General features: G+C 43.5%; 1 long non-coding RNA gene across 2 annotated transcripts; it reads left to right on the forward strand.

Moving 5' to 3' along the window:
- The first annotated feature begins 837 nt into the window (after positions 1-837).
- On the forward strand, positions 838-5,672 carry LOC138522076 (uncharacterized). Of its 2 annotated transcripts, none has more exons than XR_011283231.1 (5): positions 838-930; positions 3,166-3,204; positions 3,605-3,734; positions 4,173-4,353; positions 4,445-5,672. It is a non-coding gene; the product is annotated as an uncharacterized lncRNA (long non-coding RNA). The 2 variants fall into 2 exon arrangements; XR_011283230.1 differs by having other exon boundaries at positions 4,582-5,672.
- The last annotated feature ends 13,152 nt before the right edge of the window (positions 5,673-18,824 follow it).

Raw genomic sequence — 18,824 nt, forward strand, 5'->3', positions numbered from 1 at the left:
CCGTGCCGGAATAATGCATTTATTTAAGAATACTTTCCTCCCATTGTATTACAACTGGCATATGCTGCATTGCCCTTAACTGATAGCAAATTGTCCACCATTGGGACTGAAAAACCCCACACATGAACCCAAAATGTCCCCTTGTTTGGTTCCCTGCACTGGAAAGGGAGATATCAGGACCCTAGGGGAGACAAGGAAACATTTGGAGCAATATCATGACTGAGGCCTTTTTAGAATTGCCTTCACTGCAAAACAAATCACTCCCAGGGACCTCCAATGTTTTCAGACTAGGGACAGCAAGATGAAAATGATTTTCCCATAAAACGCTTTAGGGAAGTGGTGAAATCAATGGAGTCCAGTCTTGCAATTGAAGTACTTAACCACATATCTTCCCAGCTGCAGTTTGAGGACATGTTTGGGTTTTGATGGAGTTGGCTTAAAAAGTATGCAAATCACATGATAAACCAAGCTGACAAACATAACCTTTGTGATAATAAGGTCACCTATTTTTATTAATTGTTTGACAGAGGCGTGCAGCTGGTTAATAAAGAGGATTTTATTTTACTGTGCTGTTCATAATAAAGGGTGTTTTAAAAAAAATAGTGTTTCTGAGGAAAGTGGGGTTAAATTTGCTTGGTGAGCAGCAGATTATAGTAAAATATTTTTATTTTGACACTGTGTTGTATGTATAGTTATGCTATTCTGTTAAATGTCTTACTTTTGAGGCCTAACCACGGCATTTTAAGTGAGTGCTCTTTCTTTTTGCTGGTTTTGGTGCGAGTCGGCTTGCTTTGGGCTTGTTTTGCAGGGGCATTTATTCGGCCTTTTTTTTTTTACTTGGACCTGGCAACGTGGGCAGCAATGGCGGCGGAAGAAGACGGTGGCTGTGCTCCTGCTAGGCACAAAAAACGGGATAAATCCATAGAAGAGGTAGGTGGGAGTGCACAGGTTTCAGGGCACCCTTATTTATGTGAGCGTTTTGGGATCTCGTCTCTCTGGAGCAGCTGTGAGCACTGTACTCCGAGAATATCGTGGGGCATGGCGTGGAGACAACGCGGGAAAAGAAAAGCTGACTGCATCTAAGCCAACTGTACATGCCGGGACGAAAGGAGGCTCTCGCGGGCCTTCCCGAGGGAAGGTGAGCGAGGAATTCAGGAGATGAGCATCCAGAGCAGCGCCGCTCGAGTAACAACCCGTCACCACAAGCAGGCGCATCTAGCCCATGTGAAGCAGAGATGTACTGCGGCACCGGCGGTTCCCCATATCTCTGCTCCTTTCTTATAAGTCGACCCGGGCGGAGCAGTCTTTCATGTGTCCCTTTGAGCACTGGAGATTTGCCTTGGATCGGATTGTCATTTTTAGGTTTAAAAAGCATATTTGCAAACCGCTCATTTGCCGAAATCATTGCAATCTGAAGGCCTTAATGAGTTTCAGATGTGCGAGACAAAATTGCAGCGAGTTTGTACTGCAGTGCTTAGGATTTGAAAAAGATGCCCCGAAACCGTGTTTTCCTACTTTTCCTGACATTTTCTCAGAGGACTATTTTTAACCCGCCATTTAGTTTCATGGACTCGGGCTGCCTCTTTCCCGCGCCTCACCCGGCTCCCACTCTGCCTTCTGACCTTTCACCTTATATCTTTGACTCATCACCTAACTGCTCCTGTGTGGATGTTTTGCTACTTACAGACCCCGCTCGTTATACAGCCCATTATGGATGCAGACCACAAGTCCTCCTAGTCGGAGCTGGCGCAGCCCTCGTTTTGCCATCTTTTTATTAGTGTTGGAATGGCGTGACGAATTTGGCTAATGCTGAAGGCGCGGGGAAGCTTTAAAATAGAAAACCCTCTTTAACAAACTTTTTGTGTGTGCATGACAGCTGGTGTTCAAGAATTAAAACAATGGAACTGTGCTATCGAAAACTGATTTTAGAAGCTGCAAATAGTAAGCGCTATGATATTTAATATGATTGCACATGTACAGAAAGCAGGCTGGAGCCAGGTGCGTGACAAACGAAATAAATGTTTATTCGTTTTCATGTAAGTTGAAGGAAGCTAATGCATACCTGCCTACATTTGAAAATCAAAATTCCTGAGATGTATGCCCTGCCCACTGTCACACAACTCCACCCATTTTCACATAGCTCCGCCCACATGTTAAAAAGGTAAACTCTGTTGTAAGTGATGTGACATCAGAAATGTACAGTTCAATGTAAAATATGCTTATTTCATTAAATTGCCTTTTCACAACCACCCAAATTGCATAGGACAAAGGGCATTAGCCTTCCATTAAATCAACACGTTAAAATGTGCACATGTAAACTCCAAGAACCAAAACAAACGTTTTCCCTGAATTTTGCAGTACCGACATTGGATAGTTCCCCTTAGTTGTATTCCATCAGGTTATGTAGAGCAGCAGTGAGTTGTCCAGCCTGCAAACCTGATGACTGTGGTTCAATGGGGCTGAGCCCACCCTAACCAGGGCAAAAAGAACGAAAGCAAAAGAAACGTGCGTTCACATTGAAATTCGGCAAAAAAGAATGAAAGGTGAAGCAAAAATAAACCTGCGTTATTTTGCTTTACCTGCATTCTTTTTGCCAATGTGCTTGAAGCGTTACAGTCATTGCTGCAGACACAAAGCCACACTCGGGCAGGGAGTCTGTGGTGGCGGAATCATGCAAGCATTAAAAAAAAAAAAAAATCAGTGAAAGCTTTCCCCCATAAAATATCCTGAGATTCCAGGGTCTTTCCCGGAGTCCCAGAGAAATGGCTAAAATTCCTGAGTCTCTGGGAAAAATCCGGAGGTTAGGCAGGTATGAGCTAATGGCTTCATTTCATTGTAATGCAAGCACTTTACAGAAGAATTCTAATGTGAAAAAAAGCTGTTTTTGCCCAAGTCACATAACCCACTAACCCTATGCTCAATTCTCTGCATACATAACTTGCACGAAAATCCACACAACCATCTTCTCGCTCAGCAAACTGCACGCACTTCACCACCCCGCAAAAACAACACAAACTGCACCAACAGAAGACGAGGTCTCGCATTGGTCCGATATTTACTCTAAAGCTCAGCGCACGGTGAAAACCAAACTGAAGGTGTCAAAACTTTCTCACTTTCCTATTACCTCTTCACCCGACAAACCGATTCCCGCCATCTTGTTTGCAGATCCACCTGAGTGCCTGGGGACCAATACTGTTGGTGACGGTGAGCGATACAAATACCTTTATTAACATTAACATAAATAAATCTCCATGCAAAATGTGGTTTATCCGTGGCAGAGTCACTCCTATGCACAAGGCAACATTTAATAATAAAGTGCCTTAAATCACTAATCCAAGATTTTCAACCTCACAAACGACAACGACCTGTAAGTTTTTGACATAGAAGCTGCATGTCTATCGTTGTTTATTACACAACTTCTTGCATGTCTTAAATCACTGAAAATACAGTGGGGTTATAGAGTTGGTAGGGGCAGAAGGAGATGTAGTTGGGGAAGAAGAGGGATGGGGCAGTTCGGGGAGAAGGGGGGGTTGGAGCAGTTGGGGGTAGAAAGGAATTTGGTCACTAGTCATGTGTAATATTAATGTTTGTGCTACTATTTCAGTATACTGGGATACAATGGACTTGCATCGAAAGCTGGCCATCGGATACTTCCTGGAACTGGCGCTTCAGTGGAGAAAGAGGAGGACTGGAACCACCGAGTGCCTGATCCTGGTCCGGCAACAGCATCAGAAGTAAGCACCCCTTGAGTAAAAAGCAAGTTGGTTGGCACCCCTATTAAAAGTAATGCTTTATTTTCTCAGTCAATATGCCAGTGAAATCTTAGTCTTCTCCTGCCTCATCTCTCCCCTCTACCCCTGGCATTCCTGTGAAGACATCTTGGGGTCGATAACCTTGTAAAGTTTGCGATCGACTATATGCCTAAGCCTACAGATCTATAATTGTATGTATTGTGCTTACAAAGCTGTTTCACCAAAGCACGATACTATGTGAATACATAACCAGTTAGGCAGAAAAGCAGTAAGGAAACAAGATAAACGGACCACCAAAAAGAGAGCATATACTTGTGGACTTGGCTTTATTAAATATTGAAATCTGAACAATTTCCAGATCTTGATATCGTTTTTTTAGGTTTGAGAAATCTAATCCTTTTTCTTTTCTTATATACACAGAGGAACATTCTTCTCGTTACAGGCTTCGTGGTGAACCAAGGGAGATTGTGATGTCAGCAAAAAAAGGCAGACGAGCAACTTGGCCCGCTACCTGCTGAAAAAACAGCTGGACCCTGAACGTAGCAAATGGCAGAAAAGGGAAGATTAATATTGGATTGTCATCGACAAGAAGCTAAAAAAGGTACATAAATGCCATTCAGAACACTCATGTTAAATATATTTATTTGAAGCTTGTAGAGTGCTAATTGTCTACTGCGCTTCCTTTCGTCCAGGCATCTCTGTGCCAGGCACTTCTTCAGCGAAGTTATGTTTGTTAAACACCTCCTTTCAAGATCTACCGGTTGGTAAAATGTCCTTTTCCAGCTCTTTTCAAACAATTTCTACAGAATTATTCCTTTTTGCCTTTCAGAATGTATCCATTAAAGCAACAGAAATGGGCTTTGCAGAACACTCTGCTGTTGAATACCGAAAAGCACTGCCGAGCACAATTGGGATCTACTGTCTGAAGCAGAAGGCACCTGACTTGTCTTTTTCTACGCAAGTCTAGTCACTATTTACAGAGTGCAAAATTCATCTTATTTTTTAAAACATTTAGTTATTGTATTATAAAATGCTACCTGGGCTGGTTCAGGGGAACTCCATTGCTGCCTGTACTTGTCTGGGGCCCCCCGGCGCTCTTGCTCCCTGAGTTGTGGCTGGATCTGCACCACCCCTTGCTACCTCGCATGGTTTTGTGCCCTCTCCTTTCTTACTCTCTTGCTCCGTGGGCCGGTATCCCTTCCATTTGCGTCCTGGGCTGGGTCTGCGTCTTCCCTCTCCTCTGCTCCCAAGGCTAATCAAGGGCCGCCCCAGCACTTGCTTGATCCCTGGGATGGGTCTGCATCACCCTCTCGCTTAATCTCTGGATTGTGTCCACACCTCCGTTTTCCTCCCTGGTCTGTGCTTGTGCCCCCCTCCCTTGCTCCATGGGCTGGTTCTGGGTCACCATCTGACTCCCCTGATCCCTGGACTCACCCTAGGTCCACATCAGAATCCCTCGCTCCCCAGCTTGCTCTGGTTCCCCATTTGACACACTGGCTTGTTCTGGGTCCCTAACAAACTTCCTTACTTGTTGGGATGTGTCTGGGTACCCTTTCTGGCTCCCTGCACAGGTTCCGGGTCCCTTCTTCGCCCTTGCTCCCTGGGCTTGCCCTGGGTCTCAATTTGACTCATTGGCTGGTTCTGGCTCCCCGCCTAACTTCCTTGAAAGCTGTGCTGAGTCTGGGTACCTGCTTCACAATTGCTCTGTGAGCTTGGTCCGTACCTGACATCTTGCTTACTGGGTTTATCCGGGTTTGACTCCCTGGCTGGTATTATTTTTTTTAAATCCATGCATGTGCACTAATTGTAAAGTACCCAGTTCTGGGATTGCTACAGTCATGCTTGTGTATATGTGCCCATTTTCAGGTTGAACCTCATTGTGCCTCTTTTAATAAATGCAATTGAATAAAAAGCAGGTGTTAGTAATTTTTAAAAAAAAATAATATCCCATTAGCCTTGTTCGACTGTCATATCATTTTATCCAAATGACTAAGACCCAATGAGTGTAATGCCTGCAGGAGGGTTTCTTTTCAGGGTTATAGTTAACATCGCTTTGGGATTTTTATAGGATTGTCTTGAGTTTGCATTGCTTTTGGATTTTTATAGGATTTTTGTGGGATTGCATTGCTTCTACCAGGAAGGACTTCTAATTAACATATATCGGGTGCATTAAACCAAAAGGAAGCCATTGCTTGGGTTTATTTGAAGATTGCGTATTTTAATGCAGCGCTTTGGAATTGTGGGAGTTTTCTGGGTGTGAGGACATATTAGCTAGAGGTGAGAAATGAAATGAGGGAGTTTACAGATTGGTTCGTGACATGGGGGGATTTGTAGATTTGTACACTAAATCAGCGAACTTAGTTAATGACTTGGGTGCTATAGCATAGAAGTCAAAGAGGGAAAGTGACGGCTGCAAAATTCCCTAAGAGTTTTTCCAGTACAATATACATAAGTCTAAGTAGTGTCCTTTTAAAATAATGCCACCAGTCTTACTCAAAAGGGATACATCCTGGGGTAATCCAACCCCTTTTCCTAAATCTTTTGGAAGCATCTTGAAATCATTTAAACTCATCCCGGAGTGGTCTGCAATAATCATTCACAATTCAAAACCCATCCTATATCATGGAACCATCCTGGAGTAATCCCCACCCATCCTGAAGTTGTCATGAAGTCATCCTGGAGTTTTCATGGAGTCATTCTAGAGTAATCCAAAATCATCCAGGAGTAATCCCAACTCATCCTGAAGTTGTCATTGAGTCATCCTGAAGTTGTCATGAAGTTGTCATGGAGTCATCCTAGAGTAATCCGAAGTCATCCTGGAGTAATCCTCACCCATCCTGAAGTCATCCTGAAGTTATCCTAGAGTAATCGGAAGTCATCCTAGAGTAATCTGAAGTCATCCTGAAGTTGTCATGGAGTCATCCTGAAGTTGTCATGGAGTCATCCTAGAGTAATCCAAGATCATCACTGGAAGTAATCCGAACTCATCCTGGAGTAGTTTCTGTAATGACTCTAGAGTCATCATCTCATTACATATTCTGGCCTGTGGGAATACTTCGGATGATCTTCCTGAACTATCCATGGATGACTCTAAAATGGAGTCATCGGATGACTCCAGAATGATTCCAGGATGATCTTCTTTTTTGACTAGGGTAGGTACCCACATCTCTGCCGTCCTACAAGACAATTAAACTCATACACATAAATAAAAACGTTCATAATCCATGCTTGTTTGACAAGGGCAACAAATTGTCTACTTTTTCTGTTACATTTTATACAACTGTATGATGTATAATGCCTGTTTGAAGAGATGACTACAAGCAGGTGAATGCATTACACAGTATGTTCTGTTGTGTCGCTTTAAGGCTTGAAGAAAGAGATGAAAAACCCAGATGAAATTGCGAAGGGTGGCATTCCATTGTATTCAGGCACTTGCTGTCTCCTATTGAAGGCGGGGCAAATACCAATTACATCATATTACCTAAGGGCGAGGCAAAATCTTTATGGGGGCACCTTGCCAGACCCCCTGTCCTCAAGTTCGTATCCAGTCTGCTTGCTTAACGTTACACTTCTACTGAATTATCTGTTTTTTACATCCATGTATTCTGCTCATTATTGCTTTCACGTGACAAATTGATCAGTTTTACAACCCGTTTTTACAACATTTAAGAGGGTCCTGCAAAGGTGCGTCGCCTTTTAATACCCGGAGAGCACCAAGCCCCCTAGTGGCTGCCCTCTGCTTCCGGCTGCAGAGCCCTCCTTCCCACTTCCGGCCTCAGTTGATTTTCGCGGGCATCCGCCCTTTCCATTGTTCATCCTCCGGGGTCACGGCCCCAGTTAAGCTTATGCCTCCTCGAGTGTCGTCATCGCCTCTCACGTCGTCATCGCCGCACGTCAAACCCCGGGAAGTGTTCTCTACCATTCACAACGTCTTCCACTTCACAGGCCAATGAGGCTAATGCTTTTCTTATCAATAAAATTGATAAAATACAAAATAAAATGTAACAATTCTTGGAACTCTTAGGCTGGGAAGATAGTTCAGGGGAAAGGCGTTTGTCTTTGAAGCAACACAAGTTTGAAACTCCGGCTGGAATTTGAAAACCAGAATTCGACCTCTCTCTCACTGTTCAGGTTGATGCCCCTTCAATTCACTTTTCCACCTGTCTCCCCGGACACCATTGGTACACTCTTAAATGAATGGAAACCTACAAAAGACCCATTTTTTGTCCTGCCAGCGAGTGCACTAAAGCACTTTGCGGCGGCCTGGCTCCTTTTATGACATTTGTAAAGGAGCAGTTGCTGCAGAACTTCCACTTGCTACTGTTTCCCCTCTGCTAAAAACCCTAATCCCGTTCCCTGTGCCCTATCATTCAGTGGCAGGCCTTGCCTGGCCAGGAAAGATGCTGGAGAACATTTAACTAAACAACTCCAGGGTCATGTGGAGAAACGTTCTCTCCTGGACATTTTGCAATCCGGCTTTCACCCGAGCATGGCACAGACACAGAACTGCTGGCGGTGTGGGAGGAGATTCTCGGTTACTCAGACAAGGGGGGATGTTAGACCTTTCGGCAGTCTTTGATACGGCATGGCATGTTTATTTACCAAGAGAACTATTGCAATGGCGTGGAAACAGACATGGGGTCCACGATACGCAGCATGGCATGGGGAGCTGGAACGCTGGGTAGAGGCGGAGACCACAGCCTCGGAAGAGGGTGTTCGTAGATCTCTTGATGGCACTAGCCAATCGCTCGATGCACGGAAAGCTCTAACATGGGACATGTTTTACCCTTCCGATGATAAGCCCCCCTGAATTAGAGACGCCACTGATGGCTCTAAACTCAACTCTATCAAACTGTAATGAGATGCTGCGTCCTGCTAACTCGAGACATCCCCCAGTCCCCCCGTTTCTTCTCCATTGCCTGAAGACAATGTGGGGGCTAGGAGGTCAGAGCAGGTTCTGCTACGGGCCAGCTCCGTCTTCTCATAAAATGTGATACATTTTTTTCAAACCCCCTCCCACCCACCCACTGAGTTGCAGCATCCCTCAGGGTGCCTCCCTTTTGCATCTTCTGTATATGAAACCTCTATAGAACATGTTTATTTTGTGTTATAAGTTTCTTATACCGCGCACTGCTACCATTTCCATGGTCTCCAGCCGGCCACGTGGCTCTGTAAGAAAGAGGGCGTGTTGGGTTAATGGGGGAAGAGGGAAAGGATAGAGGTTGTGCTCTTCTCTTGATGCGTGCAGAACCAGGAGGAACTAGCGTCTGGGCGTGTCATCTTTCTGAGTGTGCTTTGATTGTGTGCACTGGCCTGCTGTGACCAGAGGGGTGAGGCTCAGTGTCTGGATTGTTTGTTGTTTGTAGTTGTTAGCTGTGGCAGGTGAATGGCTTGTGTGTTATGTGTGTGGAGTGGCTGGCCCTTTGTGCGTCTGTTGGATTTGGGAGATAGGTGGTGTGTGTGTTGTGTGTGTTGTGTGGCTGGCCCTTTGGGTGTGTGTAGTGCTTAGTAGTTATGTAGGAGAGGAGTAGCAGCAGGGGATGGTTAGTACAGTGGGCAAAATTCAGAGAGCATTTAGTTTTCTATTTAGTCACAAGATTCGAAGGCAACCGTACCATATGCAGTGTAGCGGTTATTCTTGACATGCACCTATATTCAATGCATCGGCTACGCTCGAAATTACACATACATTCACTATATTTGTTTTCTGCCAAAATGCACTTGGAGACAACACATTGACTGCGCTCAGTGTTGCACCTTTATTCAATACATTGGTTACGTTCAAAATTGCACCTAGAAATAATACATAGAGTATGCCCAGTGATGCACCTAGAATCAATGCATTGGCTATGCTCAGTGATGCACCTATAATCAATGCATTGGCTACGCTCAGTGATGCACCTAGAATCAATACATTGGCTATGCTCAGTGATGCACCTATAATCAATGCATTGGCTATGCCCAGTGATGCACCTAGAATCAATGCATTGGCTATGCTCAGTGATGCACCTATAATCAATGCATTGGCTACGCTCAGTGATGCACCTAGAATCAATACATTGGCTATGCTCAGTGATGCACCTATAATCAATGCATTGGCTATGCTCAGTGATGCTCCTAGAATCAATGCATTGGCTACGCTCAGTGATGCTCCTAGAATCAATGCATTGGCTACGCTCAGTGATGCACCTATAATCAATGCATTGGCTACGCTCAGTGATGCTCCTAGAATGAAAGTGTTGGCTACGCTCAGTGATGCTCCTAGAATCAATGCATTGGCTACGCTCAGTGATGCTCCTAGAATGAAAGTGTTGGCTACGCTCAGTGATGCTCCTAGAATCAATGCATTGGCCACACTCAGTGGTGCTCCTAGAATCAATGCATTTGCCACACTCAGTGATGCTCCTAGAATGAATGCATTGGCTACGCTCAGTGATGCTTCTTGAATCAATGCATTGGCTATGCTCAGTGATGCTCCTAGAATCAATGCGCTGGCTCTGTTTAGTGATGATCCTAGAATTAATGCATTGGCTATGCTCAGTGATGCTTCTTGAATCAATGCATTGGCTACGCTCAGTGATGCTCCTAGAATCAATGCATTGGCTATTCTCAGTGATGCTCCTAGAATTAATGTATTGGCTATGCTCAGTGATGCTCCTAGAATCAATGTGTTGGCTACACTCAGTGATGCTCTTAGAATGAATGCCTTGGCTACGCTCAGTGATGTTCCTAGAATCAATGTGTTGGCTATGCTCAGTGATGCTCCTAGAATCAATGTGTTGGCTACGCTCAGTGATGCTCCTAGAATCAATGCATTGGCCCAATCAGTGATGCTCCTAGAATAGATGCATTGACTACACTCAAAATTCCTCCTAGAAACAATACATTGGCTACGCTCAGTGATGCTCCTAGAATCAAGGCATTGGCTACACCCAGTGATGCTCCTAGAATCAATGCATTGGCTACACTCAAAATTCCTCCTAGAAACAATACATTGGCTGCGCTCAGTGATGCACCTCGATTCAATAGGAAATTTGATTTAAGTTTCCATTCATGCACAGATGATAGTCATAATTTTCTGAAAGTTGGCAACAGTGAGGATCGAGACAGCTTAGCTGTTATTATTGAGGATATAGAAGACATTATTTGGAAACTTAAACCCTCTCAGACTCTGGGACCTGATGGAGTTGCAAATATAACTATGAAGAAAGATCCTAGGGGCTGGGACATTATAATTTATTAAATCTTTAGGCAAATTATCTTCTCTGGCTCTATTCCAGCAAGCTGGAGGAAATCCATTCTTCTACCTATTTATGAAAAAGCCCTTGTGATTCTGCATGCAACTAGCATCTTTTAGCTATGTAAGATTCATTTTCGAAAATATTTTCATATCTCATATTCGAGAAGATGCTTTATTGGATTGCAGAACAGAAAGTACTTAATAACCAGAAAAACGGCTACCGGAAGCAGGTTAACACCTTAGGCAATTTGTGGCGCTTCACCTATCTGATCTGTACTACTCTTATGAGTAAGGGAGATGAGATTTAAATTTGCCTGGTCAATTTTGCGGGAACATTCAACACTGTAAATTGCCATAAATGATGTGCTAAATTACTATGGTGGAGCCTGGATTCGTCGAGTTTAAATTGTATCAAAGCATTATAATCAGAATCCTCATCTTAGCTAAAACTTAATCAAAATGGACAATTTAGCACCCTGATTTTGACAAATTATGGATTAAAGCAGGGCTGTACGTTAGCCCCAGTTTTATATCTATACGATCTAGATGACACTTTAAAGAAATGTCAGAATTTCCCTCCTCAAATTGGATTGCAGTCGATAACATGGTTATCATGTGCAGATGATAATTATAATGTTTTTATAATTGTTTTTTTATATCGTGCTTAATACAGAAGAGGTTTCTAAACTTTGATCCAGGATTCAAACCTGTGTTGCTCTGCGATTTGTTGCTTCCAAGACGAGCACGTTGCCACTGAGCTATACTACCCGTGCATACTGTGATTCTCGAACATAACCCTATCAGCTTGGAACATAGCTTGTTGACATTACATAAATACACAATTGAAAATGACTTGGTCATTGTCTTAAAGAAAAGTAAAATCATAGTAATTAAGGCTAGCAAGACAAAAACGAGTAGCTTTGTTTGGAAAATTGATAATAAGCCATTGGAAACTGTAAGGAAATACACCTATTTAGGGATTCTGATGCATGACCCCCTTACTCCTGTTTCCATTGCTAATCACATTAGCATCAAGGAACAGAGAAAATGTTATGCCATCACATTGCTTGTGTCTAATAGCAGAGGATACTCGATTGAAGGACTTATCAAGATATACAGAGTGATTATTGTTCCTTGCACATTGGAGGGTCCTGACATTTTTCTTAATAGGGAAAAACATTGCCTTATGGTCCTCCAGGGAAAGCTTTGGTGAGTGGTTTGGGGGTCTATTGAAATCCAACCCAATAGAGGCAATTTCTTGTGAATTGGGTTTGACTTCATTGTCTACTTGATGGAATATTGGCCGTAGCTTGCACTATTTGAAAATGTTAGATGGGTGCAAGAATAGTCCCTCACTTTATTCTAATTTTGTGAATGTTATAAATGACGACAAGTCCTATTGGGCCATTAGCAAATGGATACAGGATATGCATGTATTTCAAGATGAAATTAGTTTTACAATGAAATACCCTATGCATTTTGTGCTTGCTTGAAAAGATATGAAGAAAAAAGCTATGCATTGGGACAGAATGAATGATATAAATGGCTGGCCACAAAAACTACTTTTCTTCAATGTGTTACACAAAGGTTTTCAATTGATGAACCAAGATCTCAGCGCAAACGTATGTCGTTTCCTTATGAGACTGTGTTTGGAGCAAATGCGCACTAAGGAACGACTGGGTGCTAGGTCCAAAATTCCTCTTCAAGACAGAATGCGTTGAATATGTGGCTTGGTGGTGGAATCAGTTTGCCACCTCATGTCCTAAATGAATTGAAATGTATAGGATTAGTAGTAATGTGAACAATACTCAAGCTGATACATTGTGGACCTGTTTATATTCTGGTGATCCCTCAGTTTGGAATTTTGCAGTATATTGAATTTGTCAATAGTTGGATAAGGGATATTTTTACTGAGTCTGTTAGATTTCATTAGGAGGGAATTTATGTTTTTTTTATAGATCTTATCATTCATGGTATTTATTGTATGTGATTGTTGCTAATTGCTTTTATTGTATGTATGATGATAATATTTAATGTGTTTATAGATGTGCTAATGGTTTGCTCCAATGCACCTACGTACATTTTTAAAGAAAATCATCAACAGACAACTCTCCTTTAAGGAGCACATAGCAAAGAAGACACAAACTGCTTGAAAACAACCTTCCCTACTTATGAAAATCAAGCCCTTCACCCCAGCAAGACAATTCATATCTGCTGTCAAAGCCATGGTCATCTCCCACCTAAGTGGTGGCAAATACCTCCTGCTGCAACACAAATCATCATGGACACTACAAATTCCAGCAAAAGATATCAGCAAGGCAGCTGGTTAGTGCTGCGAAAGTCGTGCATTTTCACTTCTTTGGCTGGGGGAATTCTAACCTGTCTTTATTATGTTTTGCTTGTTTTGAACATTTTATTCAGGTTTCGTTTTTTAGTCTGTTTAACTTGTTTGTCTTGTTACATGCATGTAGATACTGGGAAGTGTTATTCTTCGCTCATACTACAATGTCTGAGAGGTTTTCCTTTCGAAAGTGCATTTATCTGCCGAAGGGCGCGTCAGCGCCGGCACATTAATAGGCAGCTGGCTGGTGCTGGTTTGTGCCTCAGCTGTGCATGAATTACTTGTATGTCATCTGCTTAGCTGACCAGGTGTTTTATCGTTAGGCCTTATTTTCTCTGATTGTGCCTGTATTTACTTTGATATTATGTCGCGTATTATGGTGCAATCTCCTGCCATGGTAGCAAGAGTTAGGGTGCGTGTGGCCACAATTCTTGCACGTGACCTTGACATTGACTTCGGCAGGAATTTTATAGAAGCAGATCATATCCCAAACAACATGGATTGGGTCAGGCCGATGGTATTTGCCTCACTTCTGATCGACAGGCACTCGTATCTGTTAGTATGGGCACTTTAAGTGTTATTTCTTCTCCTGAGCTGTTCCCTCCCACTGTAGCCACTATGAGCCTAGATGGTGGTGTAGTTGTTAGCACTGAGACCGGTATCACTGATCCCGCTGCTGCTAATGGAAATGTCAATATAATCTTGTTTTCTCGATTGTTTGGTTGAGCCTATAATTTCTTCTACTACCCCGCTTCTGTGCGTTCCTGAAACTAGCACTTGTGCTTGTTTGATAGAGGACATTGTTTCATTACCCCTCCCCCTGACAATGATTATCTCTTTTTACCTTTGACTGATGTTATGACGGATCAACTTCCAAACACTCAACTAGTTGAGTCCTTTGTGGATGCTGCTATAGTCGTATATAACCAAATCTCTCCTGATCATATTTATATACATTGAAAAGATTGTCAACTTAAAACCCTTCTTTTAAATATGAGATCACTTGGCCAACATGCAGTTGCTCTATCAGATCTCAAGTCATCTGGACTTTTTTAGCTCATACCGAAGCCTGGCTCAATGGCACTGGTGGTCATGCAGCTGCTCCTGCCACCCCGGCAGGTTATAATATAATCAGATCAGATCGGACAGTATCCCGAGGTGGGCGCGTTGCTCGTATTTATAGGGACTCCCTAAAGTTTCACTCCTCTAAGCTGTTAGTTATCGACGGCTGCAAGATATTACTAGCCAAATTTAATATCGACCAATATACGTCGATCAGCATTGTCATTCTTCATAGACCTCCTTCTATTACACCAGACTTTGAAGAACAACCGTTGGCCACACTCTCTGATGATATGAAACTTAACACCCCTTTTCTTTAATTAGGTGATTTTAATTATTGGTTACAGAGTCAAGCTGACCCTCATTCTATGTCACTATCGAATGCTCTTGAAGCTATGGTTTTCCAACAATATGTTACGTCTGCCACACACGCGGAAGGTGATCTCTTAGACTGGATCTTTACGTATAATCTCAACATTGATCTAATAACCATCAAACCTTGCCTATGGTTAGATCACCAAATAGATTCCTTTGAGATGCCGCCACCTATGGAACTGCAGTGAGAAGATTCCAATCCTAGAGTCTTGAAAAGAGTTAGGAACTTAAAGAAGCTCATACTGTTGTCCATTGCTCGTCTAGTCATTCCCGGTCTTTCGAAGTTGCACACAATTGTGCACTCTAATGACCTTGTGGAGTGCTTCCAACAGGTTTTCAATGGGGCTATTAATGGCCTTGCCTGTATACGATCTAAATCCATTAAAACTGAAACTAGCAAAAACACGTGGTTTAGCGAGGTCGTTATCAAACACAAAAGGCTCTCGGGAAGAGCTTGGAACAAAAATCCCTGTACAGAGATGTTACTTCTGTATAGGAACTCCATAAATAACTCCTGACAGGCTGTTTGGCCGCTAAGCAGTCTGCTTATAACCATAGAATATTGAACGCCAACTCAGGTACAAAGTCTAGCCAAGCGGCCTCAGTTGAGGTTTTAGTGCCTGATGTGAAAACATTCCAAATACATGCTTTCAGAATTGTGATTCTCCGTACCAAGCAATGGCCTTCCACATCACTCCTACTTGGGTGAGGTGAATTTACCCAGGTCTTTACTGATGACTTAGTAGCCCACCCAAACACAAATAGGTAAGATGGGTTGAGAGGTGTTTTCTCTTTAAATTTCTCATAGTCGGTGGCACACATCCAATTTATCATGGATCCAATGTCAAGCACACATATGCCAGTGCTATTTCTAAAAAGGAGATCATGCCATCGTTGGCTTCAGCCCACCCTTCCTTCATCATGCACCTGTTCCTGCCGCTACTATTGTTCCCTTCCGGCTCCGACACTCCCCGGACTTGCGTCTCTATACTGTGCATGTGCCTCACTGTTCCTCTCTTGCCCTCTTATACTTGTGGACTTCCAGATGCTTGTGAAGTGTTGTGTTGCTGTTGTGGCCTGGTGTCAAATGACTGGTTTATGAGTAAGATGGAAAAACACCAACAGTCGATTACTTCTGATAGTTTGAATGTATATTCAATGGAGTTGCCTGGCAAGCACTTGGGGTCAGTAGACCACCCTTGTTTCAATTTTCGTCAAGTTTCGGAAGATGAACTGCGCGCCATTATAAAATAAAAGAATCTTATGCCAACAGCTTGCCTGGGGGATGTTTGTCCCGCCCAGATTATTTTCTGTTATGCAAGCATGGATGTTAACTAACTCCCTGGCATTAAAGAGTTACTCATTGTTGGTTCGGGATCCGATTGAGTAAAATGACCCACGATATCACCAGTTTTAAATTGCTGGGTGTGAAATTGAGGTTGCAGCATGTCTGAAAACACAGGAAGTCTATTTTGACTCCCAATTGCTTCTTGCAAATCAGGTGTCTCCACTCCTCTTGTGGATACATCAATACATTACTGCGGCAGATCCATACGCACCGAACGCCGGAGAACAGCGCTTTGCGGCCACACACACCCTTGATTAATTCAAGACTTGACTATTGCAACAGCCTACTGGCGGGCACCTCTGAAAGCAAATTAAATAAATTGCATATAATGCAGAATGGGACGGTTAGGGCGATTTATGGAATAAGCAGACCAGTGCATGTCACTCCATTCCGACGCTCTTTACACTCTTTACTGGATTCAGCACAAAGCCTTTGTCACTGGCGCTGAAATGTGTTCTTGGTGTCGCTCCTCAGTACGTATTGACCGCTTGCAAGTGAAACAAGCTATTAGAAGGCTTCGCTCTAACAATAGTACCTTGCTATGCCATGCTCACGCTGGTTTCAAAACTTACCAAATACGGTGGCACCAGCTTTCATTCCTGGGCGCCAAGAGCATGGAACGAGCTCCTGCTTGTACTTCGCAATCTTACTTTCCCCGTTAGATTTAAGAAAGACCTGAAAATGTACCTCTTTGAGAAAGGAATGCATTTGCTCCCTCTTTAACGCCCAATGGACTTCCTGGCTTTATATGTGTTTTGTCTGTCTGGATGCCCTGAAATAAAATAAAATAAATAAATATCAGGCCAGCCCTGATCAACCTTCACTGGTTCCTGCTGCATGTAGAACCTTCACATCCTGCTCCACCACCTACAAGACTGTCACCCTGAAGTCCCCAAGCAACCTCACTGAGAACCTCAGCATCTCCTGTGGCCTAAGATCCACCAGCACCCAGGTGCAGACTTGGACTCCACTGGTGCAGTAAGGAAAGAAATGGAAGACAGGTATTCTCTGTCTACACCCCAGCACTCTGGAACCTCCTCCCCGTCAGCATCCTCTGACACCCCCTCTCAAACCCTCTCACCACTAGTCTGTCTTGGACTGACCACTTACTTCTCTCTTCCCACCTGATACTTTCAGGCCCCTACGTGAAGCCAACACCAGCACTACCACCCACCTACTCGGCCATCCGGCCCATGAAGGCTGTGTCAGTTGAGGCTTTTGCAACTACTTTCTTGCCTCCTCCTATGCCTCCGACTGACACTCTGACACAGCCCTCTCTAACCTGCATCTCTCTATCACTAACACTCTTGATGTCCTTGCCCCTGTCATGAGAATCCGTTTGAAGCCCACCACCAAGTGTAATTCTTGGCATGACTCTGACCTTGCCACCCTGAAACGCAAGTGCAGGGTGGCAGAGAGCATGTGGAGGGTATCCGGAGCATCCTCTGAAAAACCGGCCTGTTTCCTGCTCCAAAGGCAATAGACTCTCTGTCCTTTTCAAGAAGAGAGCCCACATCCAAGCCTGCGTCCCTAAGGCCTCTAACAACACGGCCAAACCTTTTAAAATCTGCTAGGAGCTGGCCAATCCTGCTGCAGTCTCCACCTCTCCTGTTCCCTCCCAGGCCCTGTAAACGGCACTGACTTCTCACTTCACCACTAAAACTCAGGACATCCTGTCCTCTATCTCCTCTTCCTCTCTGCTAGGCAAGATTGTTTGCAGCACCGTTTGGGTGCACTACAGCAAACCTGACGCCCAAGCAATAGGAACCCAACCTTTGTATAAGTCTGTACTACACAGGTTGGTAGCGTGTTGAGCAGCCAGGCTTATCTCAAGGGGGGGTCAATGTGAGTTTAGGGGAATTAAACAGAGATTCACAGTGACAAGTATTCAAATAAACACAGGTTTCTTGATTAAACAAACATTATTAATGTATTTATCAGTCAGTTTGAGTAAACCTTCTTCAGAAGGGGCAATATAATAGCAACGCATAAATAAACTCAAAATACACACTCTTAGTTTCTCTAAATCCGATGATACCCATTGGGGACGGCACACAGACACGTCCTACACCCTCAGGTGACTTAAATAGCAGGACACTGTGGGCATTAATATATCACTGTAGCATTTAGAGCAATACTTAGGAGTATGTCATAGGAAAAGATCATTAGAATAAAAAAAGAGACCTCACAAATAATCTGAAGCAGGTAAGTACTTTTGGTAACACCCAATGCAAAATAAGTTAACCCCTTCCTGGAATGAAGACAAAACACACAGTCAGAAGGAAGAACATTTATTCAGGGAGCCAGGCTAAGCCAAAGTCAATTGGACAAAAGTCTAGGTGAGCGAGCTGAAGCGCTTCTTGCAGGTAGGTAAAAGTCTTGCACAATGTTTTAGGAGTCTTTGTAGAAAAGAAGAAATCAAAGTAGGGCCTCAAGCTGTTTAGGCTTGTGAGGTAAAGAGGCTGTTAGCAAATCTACAGAAGCAACCAACACAAGTCTCCACTGAGAACAAGTGAGGTTACACAACAAGTTCTCTTAGACTGTACAGTACCTTTGGTTAGAAGAAAAACAGTTCCAGCTGGCTTCTGTTCCTGTGCAGCTCTGCAGATCCTGTGTTCCTGGGCCACGGTCATGGGCACAAGAGGGAGGATGCCTGGAGGACTCCTGCACTGCAACGGGATGGTCGGCGACAGAAAAGGACCAACT

Source organism: Ambystoma mexicanum, chromosome 13 (assembly GCF_040938575.1).
Source record: "Ambystoma mexicanum isolate Mex_15411 chromosome 13, UKY_AmexF1_1, whole genome shotgun sequence".
Lineage (NCBI taxonomy): Eukaryota > Metazoa > Chordata > Amphibia > Caudata > Ambystomatidae > Ambystoma > Ambystoma mexicanum.